Source organism: Cloeon dipterum, chromosome X, assembly GCF_949628265.1.
Source record: "Cloeon dipterum chromosome X, ieCloDipt1.1, whole genome shotgun sequence".
NCBI lineage: Eukaryota > Metazoa > Arthropoda > Insecta > Ephemeroptera > Baetidae > Cloeon > Cloeon dipterum.
The window spans coordinates 22,734,263-22,748,101 of NC_088790.1; the positions used below are offsets into that span (position 1 = coordinate 22,734,263).

Consider the following 13,839-nt stretch of genomic DNA (forward strand, 5'->3'; position numbering starts at 1 on the left):
ACTTCTTCTACTCTTTTCCCGCCGAGTGCACGGGCAAAACGCCTTTGCAGAAATCGATATGTATCCTTAAGCAACACAAAGAAAGCGCTTTTCTTTCTCTCGCTCCACGGTGCCAAGGACTCGCCGCTTTTTTTCTTCCTCTCTTTTGGTCTCGCGCGCGTGCGAGAAAAGCAAAAAGCCAGCCGAGAGTCGCTGCGAGCCAATTTGTTTTCCACCGTCAGCAAGGCAGCCTGCGCCAAAGCTAGTTCGGCCTGCCTAATTGCCAACCGCGTGAATTTTGCACACGCTCGCCTGGAAAAATGAAAATTCAAATCCGCACGCCAGCACTTTTTGTCGAGTTAAAGCCGAAAGCTTCGTTAAAAATTTAATCGCACCATGTTTCGCAGAGCTTTTGCAAACAAAAAAACTTGCTTATGGGCGGAGGATGAAAAGAGAATTTTGAATTTTAAAAATATGTATATGAGCTTTTGGCATTGAAGGTGGATTCCAGCAGTGCTGCCTCGTGAAAAACGGAAATAAATGATAACAAACTGCTGAAGAATAAAACAGCAAAATTTACAAAGCTGAATTTATCCGATAAAATTGTGAATGCTTTTCAAAAGCTGAGCAGTGTGTATTTATGACGAGAAATCCTTTTAAATAGAATTTTGAATAATTGTAACTTTTTGAAGGTAGGCTCTTGTTGAAGAGACGAGTCGATCGATGTGTCTTCTTTTCACTCTCCGGAAAAGTCTCCATTTTGTTAGGCTTTGACCGGGAAACTGCTGATAACTCGTTTTTTTCGGCAAGAGATTTTTGCTCCACATTTTCTGAGCTGATTAAAATTATTCAGCTCTGTATCCTTTGAATAAATTCTAAAAATTGAGACAACTTAAATTTCAATTTTTTTGTCGATCAATTTCACGGAAATTACAAAACAAATTTGCTCAACATTAACAAAATTGAAATTCATCAGCTTTTAGAATAAGAGAGATTTATTCTTGAGGACTATTAAGAGCAAACCCTTGAGAAATTTTATTCTCAGGATGTCAAAAATGACCCATCGATCAAAACAAAATATGACGTTTATTAAAAATCTTTATTTTCAATCAATTTAAAACATTAGAATTTTTTCAAATCTCCGTAAATCTAAAATCATCAAATCGAAAATATTCAACTAACGATATCGGTTTTTATCAGGTCAGGCTAAACGAACAAAATAAATTCACCAGCAAGTAAACCACAAAATCCTAAGTGTGAGACTGTTGAGAACTAGGAAGTAAAGTTTCCCCAGGTTGTGATGCGTGCCGAGTACTTGAGCAAAGTTTCATGCCAGCTCGTGCCCATCGAATTCCGCAGCCACCCACATCAGTCTGACGAGAGGAGCGAGTTTTCGTGCATCTCAAACGAATTGCGGCAAAAAGCAACTCGCGATTCAATTGCGCGCTATCTGCAATCCATCAGCGCGCTGCCCCTTTTTTTATTTCAAATAATACGGCACTTTTATGGCACACACTAAAACTGTTGGCAAATTTTATCACTTTATGGCCCGAATTAAAATATTTTGAGCGTGTCACGGCCATACATAGAATTAAACTCTGCGCCCGGCAAAAATAATTGCCGCGCATCTGCTGAGCATGCAAAATAACAACAACAGCAACAACGGCGATAAATTAAAATAGCACCGGCGCGAAACCCGGCCGGCCGGGCGTGTGCGTGTAATAAATACGAACGCCGGGATTTATTGCCCAGGGGCCGCGCAGGTACGTTATCATAATTAATCGGGGGCCCCTTAATGAAAGCACCGGCTAATGTGATAAGTGCGATTAGTCACTATTTACGCCGCCCCAGGGACGAGGTGGCAGCGAAGGAATGCAAACCGGCGGCTGACCGACCTCCGAGCAGGGATGACCGGCCACAAATCATGGCCTCCCCTGCGCGTGTCGAGCAGCTTTGTGAATTTCGCGCCATAATGAATTGGATTGTGTAGCAAACTTTTCGGGATGAAACGCAAATGGAGCAGAACCGCTTGGGAGGCGTCTAATTATGTTTACGCCTTTTAAAGAGGAACGATGCCGCACTATCCAGAAAAAACCGTGTTGCTTGCATATTCTAACCCTCGAGGATTATTGAGTTCAATATAAAACTTCAATCTTTAGAAAATCAGTGATTTTTATACGATTTTCGACAATTTTTCTAGCAATTCTCCCACAGAAAAAAATCAAAGTTGAAGAATGTTAGGTTTACCTTAAAAAGGAAAAATGAATTTTTCTAAATTTAAACCCCTCAAGTACCAAGCCACTTTTAATGAGCATGATGGTATTATATTGATCGAGGACACACGCGGCTAGAAATATATACAGTAATTCACTTTTGCAAAGTTTGTCTGCTTTTTTCACTGAATGCCACCCTTTGTTTGTTGTTTCCAGAGGCTTTCGCAGTGGCAGAACTGACTGGCTTACACTCTGCAGCCTGCGGGCGGAAGGCGAGTTTGCGAAAGTGGTCTTTAAATGGAACCCAGTGAAGCGACGTTACGTGAGAGGCGCTCAGGTAAGAATGAAAATCGATTAATCGATAAATTCACCGCTTGCTGCTGCGCGGCACTCGGGAAAAAGCAACATCATAATGCTTCGCGTTGAATTGCGTGCTCGGCAAATATTAAGCCCGACAAAGTAAGAGATCGGCACGTTAAAAGCGAATTTATTATTACAGCGGGGCTCTTCCGAATTTTGTCCCGCCGATAAAATGCTGTTGCTCGCTCGCACACACATTATTCACCTTTTGTTTTGTTAGCGCTCGCTCGCTCGCTCGCCCGCTCTCATTAGAATGTGAAAACGAGAGCCAGCTTTAAAAAAGCTGATTTGCATGCGGGCATCCGGTGTGCCTTTCAAACAAATCATGCAAATTCGCAGTGCGTTTGCAAATTAGACAATTTGTTATCGCTGGAATATGTTAACATTCGGTGTCGCCCACCCGCCTGCACACAAACACACGCTCGATTGATGATTTATTTATGAAATCTCTGGGTTTATCTGGACGCGTTTGGCCGCAAATCGACCGCGCGCACTAATTATTTTTCAGCCCCTGCTCCAGCAGAGCGCGTCGCAATTGTGACACGGGCACCGGGTTTCCTACCCAGATAAGTGAGAGAAAGAGTCTTTTTTGAAGAGGGTCGCAGCACACTTTTTTTCGCTGTGGCTGGCGCGGTGGAAACAGCGCAAAATTTATGATCATCAAGTTCGTGCTGGGGTTGGCACAAAAAATTTGCGTGTGCACGCTTTGTTTGCTCTCCACGGAAAGAAAGAGAGAAAGAATGAAAGAAAATTCCAACTGAAAAGTTTGCCCGATGTTGTTGTGTGATAAACAAAAAGAAGAAAAGAAAAACTGTCTCTGCATTTTCTCATTTATTTATTTTAAATATTAAATCTTTACTGCGGTAGCCACGGGTTCTCGTGTGTGTAACAAAATTGGCGATATTGACATTTATTGACGATTATTAGTTCATCTACACTTTTGGGGGTTTCAATTGAACAATTTAAATTTTAATTTTTGCTGGATTTAATTTTGGAGAAATTTCAAAACGTTATGCTAGTGGTGCAATTTAAAAAATAGAAGTGTTTTGTATTGCTATTGCCGAGTCCGATTGAATGAGCACAAAATTTTATGTCATTGGTCAAGGTCAAAGGTCATTCCGGGTTGTATTCTAAAAATTATACTGACTTTAATGCATTGCAAAACTTTAAAAATCTGAAAATGTCCTAAGAAAAGGACAAAAGGCAAGTTCAGACAGTTTCATTTTCGAGATATATAATTTTATAAACTTTAAATTACAAATTTTCTATTTTTGCTGATTCTGTTACCACCTTATCTCGGCTTTTGATTGTCAGAATTTGCAAAACTCACACATCATTCAACTCCTCTCTGGGTAATGTTCTGTCCGACCCATGACTTAAGCTCATTTGTAATCCCTAAAAACGGTATCCACTAACAAAGCATGATGGGAATATCATATTTCCGCCGGCTTAAGTGAAATAAGCCAATATTATTTCGTGCTGGCATTTCCAGGTAATGCGGCTTTAATGAATTTTCTCTGGCTTTGTCCTCGAGCAAATTTAATCACGGTCGCGCAATATTCCGGGAAACTCTGTGCTTGTTTGTCGTCGAGTCGAGTTTTGGGCTGGCCGGCAGCAAAAGCTTCCGCTCGGCGCGGCCGTGTTTTGCAAGTGAAATTACTCCAGTGGAGCGAGCAAGCGAGCCCCCACCGGCAGATCGAAATGAATTTGCACCATCACGTGTGTGTCTCGGCCGTTCGCCCGGCCAACCCAACAATGCAATGCAGCAAAACACGAATGTGCCCGCCGCTGGTTTGCAAGCAAGCAGGTCAATCGATCTGGTGCTCATCAAAAACGGTCCAATGGCCAGCCCGCGCATTCCTGCCGCCTTGCATTGAAAGTCGCCGGAAGTGGCCAACGCCGTGTATTTTTTTTTATACCATCCTGATGAGATTTATTCCCTCTTGACTTATAGCGGATTAGGCCGGCTGAAATAAAGTTAAACGCGCGGCTAATTCTTCTTGCAACCCCCTTTGCGTGCGTGCGTGAGAGGGAGCAGGGTGTGTGCAGCTTTTGCCAGGGGGATGAGCGCGCGAGTGGCCCGCCTCCTAATTTCATATTATAATTTCTTATCTGCCTGGAAACAGATTTCGGCGCCGAGGCCATAATTTCCCTGCACCGCTTTTTAAACGCCTCGTGTATTGTGGTTGCACATTTCGTATAAGCGCCCGCTCAGCAGGTTTGCTCGTTAATTTCCCGACCGACGAGCAAATCGCAAACATTGGCAGAGCGCGCAAATCGGCTTACGCCGCACCGGCAGCAGGACTTGTACACGGCGTGTCGGCAGCAAACACGTGTTTTCAATTTCATCAGCAGACGAATTTCGAGCCGCACATTTTAATTAGCTAACAGCCGTGTTTGCAGGCTCATTAATTACCGGGGGACAGACGCGCGCGTGGGCCAACGTCTGTGTCACAAGATGGATTGGCCGATCGAAATCGGGCGAGGGGAGTGTGAAAATTGATCGGCAGCTGCAGGGTGTGCCATCGTAAACTGAATCGCGATGCTGTAATTATCACCGCACGCACAAAGAACATGCTGAAGAGCAAAAAGAAATCCACGTGTGATCTAATAGCTAAAAAAAATCCAGTGGAATATATTATCTCGTCGTAAATATTTCAAAAATAATCAAATCAGCATGATTGTACATACGGAAATGCTAGAAATTAGATTTAAAAACTATAGTTATATTTATTTTATAGGATTTGACTTAATTACCTTTTTTCTTATTTGAGGTGTCTTTGGGACAATAATAAAAGTTTCAGTAATCGAAAAATTGCAGTAAACACATTTACAATTATCGGAAACTCTAGCTTTAACGCTATAACCATGGTATTGAAAAAACCTGGCGTCTAGAGTGGCCAACCCGCCGATATTGTAAGAAGTTACTTGAGGGTTTAGCGAGTAGCAAAAAAGTCGGATCAAAGCACTCAAAAGAGCAGAGCAAATCACCAAATCCCCTCGGGCGTGTGGGCAGGCGACTTGATGAAGAAAGAAATTGTCAAAACAGACAGCCAGTGGTCATTTGTCACCCGGGGGCAGCGGCTATTTTTCACTGCCCGCGGCGCGAATTCGATTCGTCACGCCGGCAATGATTTTTCCCTTTTCGCCGTAATTGATGATGTGCCGCGCGGCATATCAGCCGGCTGCTGCTGCTGCTCTCTCCGCCAACGTGCGATAAGGCAGCGCGGTGAATCAATCAGCCCTCGCTCTTATCTGCATTTGTATTTATTTGTAGAAGCACATCCCCTGCCGGCACTCAATTAAATTTCAGTGCCAGCACCGCACACACCGATCGATCCGGCCAATTGCCTTATTACTTGGCTCCAAACTGGTCCAAATTTTCTGACTCAACAGAATTTGAAAAAAAATGAAAATTGATTATAAAATAAAAGCAAAATTTTTGGTTTACAATATTAATTAATAAATTGATTGATGGGTAAATATTTAGCATTTTGCGAAATATAAAAAACTTTTTTAAAGATTTCTTCGGGGCATTGCAAACATGAATGCAAAGAAAAATTCCCACTTCCTATTCGTTCACAGCCAACTGAAACGTAGAATCCCCAGAGTTTCTTCCAGTCAGCATGTCAATTCGACGAGCTGTGGGAAAACACAGTGTTGCAAGAACCCCTTATTAATTTTTCCCAGTTGAGAGAGCGATCTGTTTTAAAAAATAATGCTGATTAGCGATAATAACAATCGTGCAACATGCGATTTGCTCCGCAGAACCACGTCCCCTTCACAACCGGCTTGATTGCATTGCGAATCACGATAAATTATTGATAAAGAGCACCGTCTCGAGACTTTTCCTATAAATATCCCTCGCAAGCCGGCATAGATTTGTTTTTTTTCAGCGTATTGATTAATGGCGATGAATAATGCCAAATTAAGTGGAAAAGCTGCTGCCGGATTGAAAAGAATGCGCCGTATCAATTACCGTTCGCACAAAAGCCTGAAGACTGGAAACCACCCGCGCCGCCCGAACAAAATCTTGTCTAATTGTGCTGGAAATGGGTCTGTCATTCACAGGGCCGCATTGAACGAGCGAACGTGAGCTTGGTGGTCCAAAAAAATCTCTCTCTCTCATAAAACACCACTTAAATATCTCTCTCTATCTCCGAAATTCTCTGGCTCGCTTTTAGTGGTTGTCGGAAAGGAAGCAGAGCGATCCGAGTTATGATTTTCCCACAATGCGCTCTCTGGTACGGGCGTAAAATTGGGATTTATCCAGCGAGCATGATGCGACTCTTTGACAGACCGCTGCGCCTCGAATTAGAAGTGCTTCGAGCCGCAGAGCTACGGACTGGAAAATTGGACCGAGCTCGAGCAATAACGTTTGAACGTAAATTTGGAGCTACGGTTCAATTAAAAGCAAAGAGGCAGGACAAAACTTATTCAACGATATCAGGGGATTCAACGGTCAGAAATAGAAGGCCGAATCAAAAACAATTTGGTTTAGAAATTTAGTCTTGAGACGGAAAAAGCTAAAATTGTAAAATCTACTTTAAATTTCAAAAATTTTGATCATCAGAAATTTTGATTAAATTGAAGAAAAATAGGAAATTTTATCAGCTTTTATAAAATGCGGAGTCTTTTGCTTTACCACGAATCTCAGAATAAACCCTCAAGGGAAAACTGTTCCAGCAAAGAGAGCCTCCATTTTTCACGGAATTTCAAATTGTTTTCATCCAAATGCAACAAAAACAATGTTGACATTTCTGGTAATTTTTTCAAGCCTCTGTAATGTGCCAAAATCATCAGGTCAGGCTACACGGATGCAATTTTTCTTGGCACCAACTAAAAAGTAAAATCATTGATATTGTCAGCGTGGCTTATATTTATTTTAAATTAGTAAAATTTCGCACTGATGATAATTAAATTAAATACGTCATGTCTGCCACTCTTGTCTTTCGATCCGTCGAGTCAATAAATCTCAGGTCGCACGCATTTAGACTTTGTTGATTAATCCTATCGGCCGAGGCGATCTTTTCGCAGATCTAATGAGTGCAGTTTTGGCGGGCGCACGCCTCGGGCAGTCCGTGCCTGACGCGTCTCGGCGTTGAGAGGGAAAATAAAAAGGCAGCTTGCTTTTTTTACTGCCGAAGGAGTCGAGTTCGTCGACCGGCCGTCGTAGGAGGATCGGGTGACGTCACAAGGTCCTCGCAGGGCAAGCAATTGAAGCTGTTACCCGAGAACACCGCACATGCAGCCGCTCTCTTTCTGGTTTTTCTCTTTCCCTCTCATTTTTAACGGTGCGGCGGCGGCAGCGGTGGCGTCATGACGATGGGAATTAATGGAAGAGCAGGCGCGACTCGTCGTGAATAGCGGCCGGCTGATTTAATTTGGAAGCAGCTTCGGCCTTGATTCGCCATGCCTAATTACTGCGCGATATGATTCGAATTTGACGCCACGCTACGTGGGTGGTGCGCCCATTTTTAATCATCGCGTGATTCGAACCGATTTTACGGTCACTTGTTAAAAAAAATACACAAAAGGCGATGGTTTTTTATTTCTACCCTTGTAATTAAACTCAATTAAGCGCACTCGATTCCAAATCCGTAATTGAATTTGCCCGCGTTTTGTGTCTATTTATTCAGCACGCTGGCAAAATATCCAAATGCAAATTAGGGGTAGAATCGAGGCATAATATTTATTCTACAGCAGTTGTTTCAACCGTGAGAACTGCGAGAGCGGCGTCTGGAGCGCTGGCTGCAAGTCGGTGCAATTAGCGAATGTCAAAGAAAACAAAGGGTCGTTTAATTAACAGACTAGCGGCGTTCTAGGAGCGTTCGTTAAGAGCGACCCACACAGCAGCAGCAGCAGCAGCAGCAGCAGCCACTCCAATTGAAAAGATGCGCGCACTCGACTCTAGCGGGCTGGCTGATTTCAGACCAGGCAAGGCACGGACGGAGGCAAGGCCTTTTGTGTGTCTCTAGGTCCAGTTAGAAATCGATTCCGACGCAACTTACCTCTGCTTGTTCGTCAAAGGTCCAGAGTTTTTTCCTGCTATTCACTGATTCAATTTGTAAAAGAGTGACCTAGGTGGCACTCCAGCCTAAGGGAAAACTGTTAAATTTGCTGTTTTGAGCAGACAAGCAGATATTTTTTTTTAAATTAATTTTCCTCAAAAAAGGAAAGATAGACCCGTTTTTCTAACGGTGGACATTTTTAATTAATTAATCTGCCCAGAGTCAAGACACATTGGCATATCTATAATTCAGTGCAATTATATTATGATAATCAAAATATGCTAGAACGAATTTAAATTCATTTCAAGGCACGAAGAATTTAGTAAAACCTGAAAATTCAACACCCAAAATTATCCATTAATGTATGTGTTCACGGTAAGATAAAATTTCCAGATTATTACATTTTCAACTTGGTTCTAGAATTTAAAATAGAAATTGGAACCTCAGCTGTAAAACACAACAAAATTTACCTTTTAAATCGATTCTGATGCTAAATCAAGTACAATTTTCAATAATGATCCCTGCCCTGTGGCTGGTGCTAAATTAGACAGAAATGGCTACAAACTTTTAAGTGCGTTTATTTTTAATTGAAACGTCTGAATGTACTCCAAAAGAATAATTCATAAGCGAAAGTTCTCTGAATACGAGGATGAAGTCTGTTATTCAATTTCCACTGTGCAGCAAACCTCGAGTGAAATTCTGTTCTCAAGCGCTATAGAATTAATTGTTTACAATTAATGTTCGTATCCTCCGCAAAAAAGCGTGGATAGTCTACCTACAGCAAATCATGCCGCAAGAAAGAATTTCAATACTTATCGTGTTGAATCAAGCAATCACCAATATAATATGCAAAAGTGACAGATGAAAAAACACACACACATAGACAAGATTGAGGACCTTTCCGAATCGAGGTGATCTCGCACAGAGTCATAGCACCGAGATTAGTTTCTGCCAGCGTGCGCTGAGGCGATGTAACAAAGTTGGGGTGCGCGCGCGAGTCGAAAACAAGGTTATCTAGCTCGGCTGCGCCGCGAGTCTCGGATGATTCGCCGATCACCTTGTTAATCTTGACAGTATGTGCCGGTTGAATTCGTGTTGGCTCTCTCATGTGTGTGAGTGCACGCCAGCGTCAGCGTCGGCGTATACATATAAACATGATCTCATGGTTTGAGTAATGAGGTCATCTTGCCGCGCGCACTCTGCGCTCGCCACCGCCAGAGAGAGCCGCGGGCCGAAAATATGCTGCGAGAAACTGTAGAGCGGCCACCAAGGCTATACATGTTTTTCATTTTGTGCCCGACTCCGCCGAGGATCAATTCCAGCAGCAGTGCAATTCTAAATGGCGCGCTTTTACTGCCGCCCAGTGACACAAATTGATGTTGAAAAGTGCATATGAGGGCGCCAGGGTGGTTCGAGTCGAGCCCAATTTACTTTCATCCCGCGCAGATGGCTGCTCGGCATCGATTTTTGCGTGAAATTTCCATTTAAAACGCACACACAAAGTCGTCAAGGGGAAACAATAAAAATCACTGTGCGCTTGCGGTCGTGACGAAGCATTTGTTTGTTTTTTGCGACTGCAAATAAACCTGAATGCGTGCTGGAATTAACTCGTTTAAACTCATGAAAAAGCGGGCAAACAGTGAAAGGGACTAACTTTGAATATTTTTGTTTTTCCGCCGTCCTTTTTGCGCTTTGATAAAAGCGAATTCCTTTCATGGCGTTTCCTGGATACGCCAAACAAATTTCCCCACCGAGTGTTTCAAATCAGATCAACGCTTTTGCAACTGGACGCCGCCGCGTATTTTCGGCACAAAAACAAACGGCCCTTCGTTTAATTGCTGCTCTCATCCCTCATTTCGTGCAAACACATGCGGGCGTAAACAGCGTCGAATTCTCCAAACTGGCTAAAAAGCCTCCCCAGAGAGGCTCGGAACGCGGTCTGCATTATTTTATCGTTCGCCTGACGCCGGATAAAAAGCAGATGATTATGCAAATGAGGGCTCGATATGGATGAATGAACGGTGACGTCACGCAAAGCCCATTTTCGACGCCTCTCACTCGTTTGCCTTTCCCGGCGCACTCACCGAAAAGGATTAAGCTGGAAATTTTTCAAGATATATAATTCCGTAATTGTTCGCGGTGATTTACGGCTCCCGTTTCGATTCAAAGCTTGTCTGCACGTGTTGGTGGCGGCTTTTGAAGGACACCCCGGATTATTCAGTTGCGCGGTGAGATTTATTTGTTGGCTGGATTAATCATTGAAAAGGCTGGAAATTGAAACAGCTGCACCCTCGATGTGGGAGGTCATTTGTTAAGGATGAAAAGTTTAAATTTGCACCATGGAAATCGAATTCCGGGAGAACAAAAGTTGCCTGGCCGCTTGAAAGTTGAAATGCAGAAGAGCCTGTTTAACGATCTGAGAATTGCCGTCGCTGAAAGTTTGGTGCGCTGCACGCAGAACTTCTCCCTAGCTCTCGCAGCGGCTAATTACTTAATTACCGGCTGAAAATCCAGAACAGGGAGCCGTAAAAAATTTACCTCGTTAAAAGTTCCACGCGCGGCACGAAAAGAAAGAAAGAAAGAATAAATGAAGTTTGTGCGCGAACAAAAAGTTGGTTTGCGTCGCGGCCCCATTTCAATTTCTTGCATTTTTATCCGGCAATAACACTCCTCCCATTGATATAATAATGTATTTCGTTTAAATCAATTCCTCTTGGGATGTGCAAATTCTATAAAATTATTTTTATTCCAACGCTAAGGTGTTAAGAATCTTTAAACTATTTTAAAAATCAGTAATATGCCAATTTTTCGATTCTCCCGCATGTTTTGGCATCTCTTTAGAGCCCTTTTTAAAATTTCCTATAACCACACCCCATCCCAAAACCCTATATTCCAAATTTCCCGCTTTTCTCGTCGGTATACATGGCTACAATTTTATCATTCATAAATTATTTATGTAAAAATCATGTGGGTTCATCGCTAGTAGGAGAATAAACACGCTGGAACGCTGCTAGCGTCCTTTTAAAAAAGGCTTAGTTTCCAATTTGTATTTAAATTAAATCCAAAAAATTTGAAACAAAAAAATGAATATTTTTCCACATCCGCAGTGATTGATTGTGCGCGTATGTACGAGCGCCACGAGGCCTGGAAAAGAATCTGCTTTTATTACCATGGAGGAGAATCAATCAATATTCGGCAGAATGCGAACTGCCGCGGCTGGCAATAAAAAATTCAGCCCGGATTCGGTCTCGGCATTATTGGATGTGGCCAAAAGGTCATTTCATTGCGAGCTAGCGAGCGAGCGAGTCGAGCGACCAGCAGTGTGACGTCACGTGCGTCCGATCAGAAATTTTCCTCGTGGTGAATTTTTTATGCCGTGTCCCACCCGTTCGTAATGCGCCAAGGGAGAGCGTGCGTTATTGTTTTGCCGAACGGCAAAAAGCACCGGGACCGAGCGAATTCCCGCGGGAGCCAACCTAAATTCAGCCAACGACGTGTTTTATCCAATTGAGCCGCCCAATGGCCGCCGCCCGAGCAAACAAAAGCAGCGTCTTAAGACCGAATCATCATCCTGCGTAAATTAATGAGGAGCTAACAGAGTCTTCGTCTTGTTTCAGATGCTGGAGAATAATGCTGACCGCGGTAACGACTGCTTCTGCTCGACGGATTTCTGCGATTTTGCTCGAGCGTAATTAATCAGGTTGCAGGTAATTTCAGGCCTGAGGAAACAAAAGAAATAATTTTCCTGCACACCAGCGCAAAATGCAGAGTTAGAAGCTGATGAATAATTTACCAGGTGCGCTCTCACGGAATTGAATTAAAAATCCATGGGACGGCGGAGCTGAGCTGCCGCCGCCGCCACTGCCGCCTCCTCTGCCGCTTCTTGCTCGTCGGTATAATTAATTCTGCTGACAAGTCATGCCATCTCTCACATCTTCATTTCATAATCTGCCGCTTTAATCTGCACACAGGCCGAGAGCCTCCCGGAGACAAAGGAGTTCTTCTTTATTATTTATAAGCCGGGCTGTGCGCTGCGCTGCTCGGTGGAGCAGTTTTTCGCCCTTTGCGAACTTCACCGAAAGTGGAGAGAGAAACTAAATCACTGAAAAGCGGCTCAGCTTCAATTTTTTTATTTGCAGAGCTGTTCAACGCATCGAAATTTGAAACCCATCAATTCCAGAATGAGCTTGCTTCTCGAGAGTTGGCCTAATAATCCGCATCTGGCCAATTTCGCCCGGGTTCCGACTCTGTTTGATATTTGCCTCACACTCCTCGTACGCAAATACACAAGCCATCAATTTAACGCCGCTCAAATTTCACGGCTGAACGTCGAATGTTTGAGGAGGCTCGTATCTCGTCCTAATTTGGGTATTTGCTTTCAAAATTTAATCAAGAGATGCTAAAACCACCATTTCCGGTTTTCCTACTGATTTTCCTGATTTTAGCAGTGGTATTTAAATGGAATATTATTTAAAAAAAAAAATAGCAAATGACTCTGCTTTGTGATATCTGGGGCTTCAAATATTGGAATTTAGGGCTTGTAATTTTAATTTCTTTTTTAGAGAAAGTTGCTTCCAAATTGCATTTCCATGGTTACTAATGAATACAACACAAATTGAATCATTTTCAGGGGCTGACGATTCAAAATACTGCTGCTTTTTGTTGTTTGGTGATTATTTTTCTATTAAATTATTGACTTCTTTCATCGATCCTGTTCAAAAACCACTCAGAACAGAGCCATTTTTAAATTTTCGTCATGTTAAAATGTCTCAATTTTCTATAATTTTGTAGTGAATCATAAAGAGCGTGTCCCTTCTGCTCTGCAGCACAAACTCCACCGTCACCTACATATATGAAATATCTGAAAAATATTCCTCCCTTCGTTGGGAGCGCATTTTTCTTTCATGCATGCGAGATCTTGAGAGTAGAGGACCATTTGCCCAGCAGCCGCGTTTTTCTCAATTTAATTCGAACGTAGGAAAAATACTGGGCGGGCTGCTGCTGCGAGCGAGCGAGCAGGACGATATTTTTAGGCACACACTCGGCTGCACACATGCTACTTTTTCAAATAAAAAATTGTTGAATACATGTCAGCCGGCGCTGTTATATACATTTTATCCGAGGCACAGAGCCAGCCGGCCGGTCGGCCGGCTTTTAGCTTCAAAGAAGTTGTATACGCGCACTGCGGAAAAACGCGTCCAACAAACCAAAAAATCCGTGAGTTTTCGCCCGTTGCGCCGATCGATGATGTAAATACGGGCCGTGTATCTTCCATG

General features: G+C 43.0%; 1 long non-coding RNA gene across 1 annotated transcript in view; it reads left to right on the forward strand.

The window, feature by feature from the left end:
* Positions 1-13,108, forward strand: part of LOC135945383 (uncharacterized) — a 55,051-nt gene extending 41,943 nt beyond the window's left edge. Inside the window, exons 5-6 of the long non-coding RNA XR_010575426.1 lie at positions 2,409-2,529; positions 12,181-13,108. This is a non-coding gene — a long non-coding RNA (uncharacterized LOC135945383). The remainder of the gene's footprint in view (positions 1-2,408; positions 2,530-12,180) is intronic.
* The last annotated feature ends 731 nt before the right edge of the window (positions 13,109-13,839 follow it).